The following is an 11085-nucleotide window of genomic DNA, read 5'->3' as shown; positions in this document are numbered from 1 at the left end:
AGTTAGTTGCCAATAGAGAACTAGTGTGCATTGCGAATTCCGTTAATCTGCTTCTAATAACATTGCTGGTGGCCTTACAGGCATTGGCAAATTGTGGTGTGATCCTCAGAGTACAAATCAGCAATGCTATTGAAAAAATCCTAAATCAGTCTATTTTACGTCTCGCGTTTTAAGCCGTTAGTACGATGCATGTTTCCTAACCACAAAAATCAAATATTTTTAGTGGTCCTAAATATGCGAAGAAAGGTTGAGAACACTTTCTTGCATGTGTAAACCCTTTCTTCCAAACACCCAACTGATGAAATTTTTGAAAAGGTTTATGATCCAATTGTATAGAGGTTTCCTGGAAAATTTACTGAATTTCACGGAGTTCGAACATGTATAAAATAGGATCAAGCACCCCGTACCCAAGATTCAGTGACAATCGGTACTGATTCAGAACAACTTCAGAGAATTTTAGAATTTTAGAATTGACTCAGAAGGAATTCAGAATCAACTGTGCTGTGATTTCTAAATTTCTCTGAATCAGAGCAGAGTTCAGAGAAAATATTCTGTATTCTTCTGAATCAAAAGATAATTCAGAATGAATCACTGAATTAGCGCTGATTAAGACAAATTCAGTGCAAAATGAGACCTGAATTAGACTCTAACTCAGTACTGAATTCGCTTAAGAGTTAGGAACGGGACGTCGTTTAAATGGTCATTAAGTTGTTTCAATTTATCAACGAAGTCACAGGCAAATTTGAGGCTCAAAGCCAAAGTTTATCTCTTTTTGTGTGGTAGAAAGAAAGATGTATTCATACTGTAAAACAATGTTTGGGGTGTATTGAAGAAAGAGAGAAAAAATCAAACGCATTCCAACTAAAGAACAATCACATTTGGGCAGAAATTTGAAATTTGAAATTTCTTAACTGAATCAATCAAAATTGCCCTATCAGGAAATTTTTAACTTACATTTAGGTGAGCAGATAATTCGAGCAGACGAAATGTTAAAAAATGCAGCTTGAAGCGTAGCCTCAACAAACTTTAAATTGACAAAATTTTTCACATTTGTTTTTAAAATTAGCGTGAAACAATCCTCGATTCAATTTGGCTTCAAATATCATGAGAACGCGTGAACAGATTCAAAAAAAGAAGCACGTCCGTTATCCTTACAATACCATTTTTGATTTGCAAAAAGACAATGCTCCAACACAATCTTTGATATCTAGATCCGTGAGGTACGTATTTGAGTAGCGATTGTTGGTTAAAGCTAACAGATTGAATTCGCAGAGCGAATCCACTCTTCAATGCTATGGTATAGAGGTCACATGCAAAATCCAGGGTGACAAGAAAGATAAACATAAGAAACGCGAACCAGGTAGCGGGATAACGCCCTCGAAATCAATTATTGCTTGCGCGATGCGGGTTCGCATTCCTATAACACCAAAAATCTCGGCCATCAGAATTCATGATTTGGAATTAAACAAAGAATCGCCGGGCGAATTGACTATTCCCACAACAAATCCATGCCAGCAGCCCTACATCAAGTATCCTCCTCTAGAGCCGACTCCAATACAGACAAAATATTGAGTGGAAGAACCATACGAAGCTCGAATTTTTTCTGTTTCGAAAAAATATCTTCTTACACATTGATCACCGCTCCATCAAAATGCTAACGCAGAGCTGGTGATGTCAAAAACTTCCATCCACCAATACTTCTGTCTTTGAAACTGTCCAAAAATAGTAGAACAAGCTCCGGATGATACAAACAACTCACCTGAAATGGAAAAAGTATCTCCTCCGATCAGCAATTGAGATGCTTTGGCCGATTACAGGAAACCGGCACCCGAAAAGGACACAGTTTCAATGACCGTTTATGAAGCGCAGTTGAACACCAACTCGGAACAGACATCCTTAAAACTCACAAACTGAGCTTTGTATTTTAATAAATATCACAAGCTATGATAATCAGTACATATATGTTTTTATTACTTATTACACCGGGGACCAAATATCATTATTAAAAATTTGTTAACACTATTAAAAAAATGTTCTCAATTTAAAATGTGATTTTAAATTCAAGGCTGTATGCGACACTTGATCACCTTTGTTTTATTTATTGCATTAAATCTTAATACGATGCAAAAATTTAGTTCACTTTTTTTGCCCTTCATTCCATTTTGTCATTAAGACTTTTTTTCATGTGTCCCGCTTGATAGTTGTTGTCTGTCCATTCCTAGTTCATTTCACGCGGCATGATCACTCATGTCTGTTCATACTAGTTATTTGTTGACAACCACTTCAGTTTTCATAAGCGTATCTTTTCAATTCAATTTCAACCACAATCACTTTTGATTTCCCTCCGGAAAGCTGAGCTCTTAATTCAACATGCAATTGCCTGGCAAAATTTAATCCTGAATTTGAAAGTGTGTCTTTGCACCATGAGGCCCATTATTAAACAATAACATACGACAGATCTCCTGGCAACTTTGTTATTCATGTAAAAATATTGACAAATGTTTGTCTCAATAACAGGTTGATTCACAAACCAATCGCAAAAAATCTGATATGATTTTTTTGTTAACACTTAATAGTGATATGCTGTTGTAAAGGAATTTCGAGTTTGAGTTTCAGTTCATTTATGATTCTCACTTACTAATGAATACTTACTAATAATGAACGAAGATTAAAGTAAACAACTAGAATGTAGCTTTGAAATAATATAGCATTAAACTTCGCTTGTCATGCTGTTCGAACATCATTGCATGGTTTTACCATGAAACGACTTGTTTAGCATGAAGCGTAGCCTCAACAAATTTTAAATTGACAAAATTTTTCCCATTTGTCTTTAAAATTAGCGTGAAACAATCATCGATTCAATTTGACTTCAAATATCATGACAACGCGTGAACAGATTCAAAAAAAAGAAGCACTTCCGTTATCATTACTATACCATTTTTTGAGTTGCAAAAAGACAATGCTCCAACACAATCTGTGATATCTCGATCCGTGAGGTACGTATTTGAGTAGTCATTGTTGGTTAAAGTTAACAGATTGAATTCGCGGAGCGAATCGACTCTTCAATGCTCTCAGCTTGAGATTACTATCATTAAAAATTATGTGGAATTCTGTTACGATTCCCAATTCCGAGTTTAGCTAGGAAAACTGACGCAATTCCATTAACGAATTTTCTTATTTCAAAACAAGAGCTTTTGATGAGCAGCTGAATTCAAGAAGAGACGATAAGAGAAAAAAGTTACTAATGTTAATAAAGTGGGATGTGTGAACAGCTATGAATAAATGACTTTACAATCGCAGGCAAAACTGAATGGAGGTGAATTATTATAAGTCTCAGATTGTCAACTGATGGTGGAGGTCAGCATTTTAGTACATATTGCACAATCTATCTATCGTATCTATCACATTTCCTTGGCTTCAACACAATTTGGGAACAATAGTTATCTAATTGGAATTAAGCACATATTATACTTAAAATGTACGCTGGTTTTTTTTTATAAATAATGAAAAACGGAAAGAGAAACTGCGATTGATTGGGCAAAACTGAGTTTATAATACCAACAAGAGTGAGGTTTCCAAGATAATAAATGTAACCGGCAATTGAGACACGTTTAACAGTTAAAATGAACCAAAGCATACAAAATTAATTACAAAAAAGTTGCGATTGAATGACAATTCAAAACAAGAACAAATGGAATGGAATTGCAATATTTAGGGTTAAATTGAATTGTTTGTGGAGAATGAGGTTTTACATCAGGTTTTCTGCGTCAAAGAAGCTCATACTAATTTCTCTCTTGTAGTCTTTACAATCACAATCAGGTAGAGAGCTGGATAGGAGTCCAATTCGGGGATCTGGTCGGCTAACAACTGGTAAAAACGAAGCTCGTTTCTTCAACTGGAGGTTGCAAAGCTTCATCCTGGTTTACCGTTTCTATTACAGGTTTTGTCGTCCTTGGCTTTTTTGAAGCAGAAGCGGATTGTTGATTGCTTACTGAGCATACTGAGCTTCCGAATCCATAATAATTGGGAGCGCGGCAGTTTCTTTTTCACGTTGAAGTTGAGGGCATTGGGATTTAGAAAGCAGAAGTGTTACACTCGTGTTACAAGTGGTTGTGGCTTTGTAGCTATTCTAGTGCTCATAGTTTTTCAAATATTGCAATTAGCAGACGAAACTCCGGATGTGTTGTCCATTTGCGTATGTCTGATTTTTACATCGCCCCAATATTTTTTCTTCAGCTCTTTGGAGTGGAAAGTTATTTATTCTTCGGTTGTTTTTTCGTAAGGTAAGGGAAGTCTTTGGGCCAATTTCCAAAGAGGAGTATTTCTCTCTGCTTTTGTGCCAAATTTGTCGACGTCAATATTGCGTATTCTCACTTCTGGGGCTCGGAGTTCCTGGATTACTGTGACTGTAGGAAAAGTTCGGAGGACGGTACTCAGCCGCGCCAAAGTATGCTTCAGACCTCTGAGATCTGTTTTTGAACATTTAGTGACATTTCTGGCCAATTTGAGTTCCAGTGAGGTCTGCGATCTTGGGTTTGAGTTCGTCAATCTGGGTTGCAGGTTAAAACGTAATACCGACTTGTTTTTATCGCTGTTGTTCCGACAACCGGCATCAACTTCGGCTAGGCTTGTTGCATTTTTTTTTCTCAAGATATCACTCCTGTCTCCTGACGCCTATCCGTTGTGGTCAAAGTAGTCCTCAACAAGGACAGTATCGGCGTCTAAATAGTGGTTCAGGATTCGTACATATGTTCGGTTTGACAACCTGGGAATGTATTTTAATTGTGAATGAATCTTTAATTGTGAATATTTTGTGTTTATTAGCTAGTTTCATGCAGCTTAAGCGTTTTGTGATAGTTTCCGTCAAACCTTCTACTAATCCAATGGCTCTATGATCGTTTGCAGGCGCTGTTATAATGTTAATATTATTTTTTTGCAGAAATTTTAAACTTTTTTGCCTTTTAAACAACTAGCTCGATCTAATCTAATATTGCCTGACACTCATTGAATTTTTATGTATATATTTGAAAATTTTACAACAATATGTCCATTTGTTTTTTCCAATACTTTTAAGGTTGAGTACTTTGCAAAACGATCGATACATGCAAAAAAAAATATCTCTTGAATTTTTTTTGTAATCAGTCCACCAAAGTCTATTTGAATTCCTTCATTAGGTTCTGAATAGTTTACATGTGGTTTCCAATTGGATGCTGAAATGATTGGTTCAGGGTTCTTACAATTCCGTTGCATGGTTTACACTTTGCCGCCTTCTTCAAAATTTTCCGATGCATGTATGGCCAGAAATCGTATTGGCCTAGTGTCATCGTTCCCAGCTCCCGGGATGTGTCAGTTGAAGCAATTCTAGAACCGCCTCCTGAACTGAATTGGGTATCGCAACTTGTTCGTCCACAAACACACACACACAAACACACATCACAACATGATGTGAAGTTAGCGCCAGTAAGAAGGCAAGTATGGATTTACGTCCTTACATCGCTGTTCGTCAATTTGAAGGATGCAGTCTCGTACCTTCTTCAACACGGCGTTCTTACTGGTCAACACTGCGAGAAACCCCTGCGTGAAGAGTTGTGTTAAATTGTTATTAAACGACTCTTCCTGGGAAAACTCAAGATTGGGGGTCATTGGTCCTTCATTCGACAATCGGGTCGAGTTTACTGCTAAATTGGGCGTCGATTGGAATTTCATACGTCCAGCTGATCTGGCGGGGGTTTGAGGAGAGGTATTTGAGGCGCTGATGTAGGAATTATTTTTGACTTTGAAATGTGTTGCGGTTGCGGGATTAGAGATAAGCGACTTATTGGTGCCGAGATTTAAGGCAGAAAGCCATATGGAGTAGTTCACTTGCTGAGTATTTGAGGTACGTGTGGATTGTGTATGATTTACCGCATTCATATGCTGTGATGGAAAATTTGCGGTGCTCTATTTATAAAAAAACTGCTGCAATCGCGTCACGAATGTGGGTAATTGTTGCAACCGCAAATTCATCATCTTATTTGTTTGTAATATTGTTTTCTGATTTGGTTGGCGAGAAATGTAATCTACCAGCCCCTTTTCAGCACCTGGTATATGTTCGATGTTAAAATCCAAGGAAAATAATCTATCTACCCTAATCTATAATCTATAATCTATCTAACTTGTGAGAAGACTGTTGTAGGATTTGTTAGATCTATGCTTTTTCATGATGGATATTAATGTTTCAATATCAGCGATGACGGTAAATGGTTTACCGAATCATTGATATTTAAAATAATCAACAGATGACACAAATCCTATTAATTGTAACTCGTTAACTGTGTACTTTTCTTCTTTTGAATTGAGGAATCGTAATGCAAATGCAACTTTGTGCCAACCTGTTGGTGACAGTTGTTCTATTACAGCACCTAAGGCCACTCTAGAAGCGTCGCTTTTGATACGGGTTTCCACGTGTGGATTATCATGTGTATTTTCGCTTGCATTTGATAATTAATTTTCCTATGTTGAAAATGTGTTTCTAATTCGTGGTTCCAAATGAATTTGGTGTTTTTTTTAAGAAGTGGTTGAAGTGAGTGACATAATTGTGACAAATTAGGTATAATTTTACCTAAAAATTGTACTGATTCTAAACGTGAACGTAATCGTTTTAAGTTTTTAGGTGCTGGAAGATTTAAGTTTAATGAAGTTTTGGACTCTAATAGTGCAATTCCAGATTGAAAAAATTTGTTTCCTAACCACTCAGTTTCTGCTTTACCAAAATGGCACTTAGGAAGGTCTGTTCTAAAGATATCTTCCTCAAGTTTTTTCAATCCTATACAGACTATATTTAGGTCTAGGAAATATTGTGTATTTTCAAATCCAACAAAGTATAATCCCTTACTTCTTGAAATGCAGCCGGCATGTCTGTGAGACCATAAAATCCAGTAATTAAACGATATGTGCCTGTACATTCACCACTAATAATATTACAGTTGCAAGGGCGTGAGGTTTCCGGGGCTAAATTTAGTTGAATGTAAGCATGTTTCAAATCCAATGTTCACGAACGAAAAGGCAGTTTCATTTGAAGCGTTTTTATTAATGTTTTTTCGTATTATGTTCATAAGATTGTCAACTTTAGGCATTTGATATTTATTTTGTGTATTGATTTATTTATTATTTTTGAATCTTATGCTAATTTAACTGTTTGATCTCTTTTAACGGTTATGACCATTGGACATATGAAGTTTTTATCAGAGTAACTGTTTAATTTTATGATGCTTTTTTCGTCTATTAAGTTTTTAGTTTCTCTTTTTACTAAAGGGTGAAGATTTATGGGGACTCGTCTTTCCCTTTGGTGAGTAGGAGTGAAATCTTTATGAAATCTAGATTTTACAGTGTGATTGGGAGATTTACCAATTCTGGAGATGAGACCCGGGAAAGTCGAGAGCTATTTGTTGTTTAATTGGACACTGATTTTGATCAATGTTTAGTACTTGTTCTGATTGAGATAAAGAGAGTTCTAGTTGTGGAGACAGATCTCGGCCAATTATAGGTCTGTGTTTGTCTTTGACGACAGTGACATCTGTGGCTATCCAATCGTTACAATTCACCAATTATCTTGATTACGTCGTCAGAAAACTTTCTGAGATCTTTCGATGGCTTTGTCCAAGAGCTCTCTTCGTAGTTCATTACCACCGGGTTTGCTAACTTTTTATTAATAACAGAGCAAACGCCTCCCGAATCTACTAGTGCTTTTTTCCACGTTTCCGAGATGAATTTCCATATTGACCGGTTTTACTTCTCCAAGACTATTACTATCTGAGATAAATGGTATACAGTTGTCATCGAAATTGTCGTCGTCAGAGTCATGAATTGCATCATAGATATTATGTTGCCGTAACAAGGAATCGATTTGACTCACTTGTTCACCTACAGTTGCAGATGTTCCGACCTTTGCATCATCAGCGTTATTGACTCTGGGCTTTGGCTTCGTTGGGTGTTTTGGTTTGCGACAAACTTTTGGGAAGTGATTCGCAATTCCATAATTTTTGAAAGATTTGCTCCGTGCTCAGCGATTTTGACGATGGCGCGGCGACCAATCTCTTCCGCAATTCGAACAAATTTTTGGCTGGAGGTTGCTGTTGACAGCTCTTGAATTGTTCCAGGATTTTTTAATATTGTTAATAGATATCAAAGAGAGTAGTTTAGATACTGTTTAGGTCAAAGTTCCCGATAAATTTGTTGGCTTTGGATGGCCATCTCAAAATTTTTTTCTATTTCAAGCGCTTTCTTGGGTGTCCGTTTTTCATTTAACAATTCTTTTTTGTATTTGTCCATGCTACTTAGAAGCAATAAATACATCTCGGATGATCGACTCTTCATGACAACCCAGATCGCAATTTTGAGAAGTTCACGAAGGCATCCGTAGAACTGTTCCACCGGTTTGGTTGCCCTTTGAGTTTTCTTTTTGCGAGAATATGTATTTTGATTAAAAGTTTATTTCTTTTGGTTTGTGAATAAACTGTCGAGAGTATCCCACAGGTCTTTTGTAGAAATCTGATCAATTTGAACTGTTGGTTCCTGAAAGCCAAAAATCCATCGGCCGTGCCTAAACTGAGGTATGTAAGCAAGACAGTTTTGTTATCTCAAAACTGCCAGGGTCTATCGCCACAGAGAATTCCCGCTGCTTCCATTTTCTGAAATTTGTTAAGCCACGCGTTCTTCAGTTGCTCGTTGTTTATTTGTTGATCTCGTTCACGCTGGGACGTGCTGTTGTCCACATTTTTCTCATAATTTGGCTTGGGTGAAAGGGAGACTTTGTCAGGGGGGTTTTCTTGTACTATTTCAATTGAGATACCCTCTTCTGCTAGGATTGCCTACTTTAGAAGGATCCTCCATCTTTCCCATCTCAATAGTGGTTCTGAAGTTGGTCGCTCCCAGAACGGTTCTATCCCAAGTAGAGCGCGTTCCTTAGTTGCTGACTGCGCCATGTGATACCTTGATCCCTGAGGTACGTATTTAAGTATCGATTGTTGGATAGAGTTAAAAGATAGTATTCGCGGTGCAGTTCCAATCTTCAATGCTCAGCTTGAGATTAAAACTATTAAACTTTATGTGGAATTGAGTTACGATTCCGAATTCGGAGTTTAGCTAGGAAAGCTGACGCAATTCCACTTACACATTATCTTATTTCAAAACAAGAGGTTTGATGAGCAACTGAATTCAAAAAGAGATTATAAGAGAATGATTTTACTAAGGTGAAAAAAGTGGGACGTGTGAACAGTTATGAATAAATGACTTCATAGTCGGTGGCAAAACTAAATGGAGGTGAATGATTATTAGTCTCAGATTATCATCCTAAAACTTTGGAGGTCACCAATTTATTACAAATTGCAAAAGCTATCTATCCTATATATCACACAATCCATATTCCCTGTTTTTTAATAACCTGCTTGCAATTTAAGAAACAGAAGAAGTGTTTCACAATTTAATGAATTGGAGTAGGCTAAAACCACTCTTTTCATCCAATTTTTCTAATACCTCATCAAATCAGAAGCCTAAGCGATTAGCATGGGACTAAAAATGAGTCTGAATTGATCAGGAAAAGCGTTTAATATTATACCAATCAAAAAACAGTTAATAAAGAAGTCAATCTGCTGCGCGTCAATTAAGACATAATCGAGAAACGGTATTTTTTGTTACACACTGTTTTCTCACTTGAACATAAAAAATGAGGGGAAAATTTTCCGGATACAACTTGTTTCCGGATACAACAGCTCCACTGGCCAAAAAGAGTCGTGACCAAAATCAATATTCCAAGCTGACTTTCACTTCTTCAAAACAATCTTGGAAATTTTTAAAACAAAAATATTTATAAAACCAAGAGTCAATTCCATGTAGAAAATAGACCACCCTCACGAAGATGATGATCTTCGTACTTAATTATAGTAACCATTGTGGAACCATAACAGAATAACTAACATGAAGAATCGTCTTACAAAAAACATATAAAGCATGTGAAAACTTTTTGCAATTTGCTGTTCCGGCAGAACTTATGGCAAACGCTCTTGTAATACTGTTAATTTTTACTCAATAGGTGACAAGCAAAAGACTTAAAATCAAACAAGAACAATTCACAGAGAGAAAAAAGGAAAAGTAAACAGAAATCTAACAAAACTATTTACAAAATACTAAAATGCTGTTTGTCAATAATCATTATTCTGTTAAAAAACACTTTCTTCTTTTTTACGAAGTTTTTCTGCTTCATCAAAGCCCTCAGTAGCGGTTAGGCATATCAAACATCTAAGAAATTTTAAGAACGCAAAATTTTTTTAAAAAGAAATTAGTATTGTTCGTTTCAATGAAAGCAGAGCTCATCTTGCTTTCAGTTTTCAGTTTTTAGAAGCAGGCTCTTTGAAACACTCTAATATACGATTGAAAAAAAATTAGAAAGAATCACAAAGCCAGAAAAATGCATTAACATCTTAAAAATTGCACGAATTATTTGTGCTTTAATTTACTCAATTTTCCATTAAAAATTCTATTAAAAATTTCATAACTAAAATGAACTGAAATGAAAGACACTTCGAGCTGCTCCGACAGTTTTTCAGCAACAAATTTCCTAATTGAAATCAAAGTTTTGAAGTAGAACACAAAAACTACGTTTCTTTCAATTATCTAAACTTAGTACAGTAATACTTTACAGTACATTTGGAAGAATTTTTATCAACTGAAAAATAGATTACAATTTCATATTCAGTTTTAATCCACTTCAGCCATTTTGGCATTTTGGAATTTTTTCGTAGTTTTTGTGTTTTCTTCAAAATTTTTTTGCAATTAAGGAGTTTGTGGCTAAAAAATTTGTCGGAGTAGCGATAGGTATCTTCCGATTTAAGCTAATTTGAGTACTTTAAAGCAAGTTTACAGTACTTTAAATCCATCTCTACAAAAAACTTCTATATACAATTAACCAAAATGTGTGCAAGAATCTGAAACCGGGAAAAAAGCAGAAAAAAATTGCTTTAAAGTACTCAGCTTTAAAGTACTCAAGTCGTAAAATGCGTCACGTACTCAAGTCGTAAAAAGTTTTTAGTACTTTAAATCAGTCTCTAC

The sequence above is a fragment of the Convolutriloba macropyga genome, chromosome 2 (genome assembly GCF_964194025.1).
Source record: "Convolutriloba macropyga chromosome 2, txConMacr16.3, whole genome shotgun sequence".
NCBI classification, from domain to species: Eukaryota; Metazoa; Xenacoelomorpha; order Acoela; family Convolutidae; genus Convolutriloba; species Convolutriloba macropyga.
The sequence above is the reverse complement of the archived record's forward strand: the minus strand, read 5'-3'. Positions refer to the sequence as shown.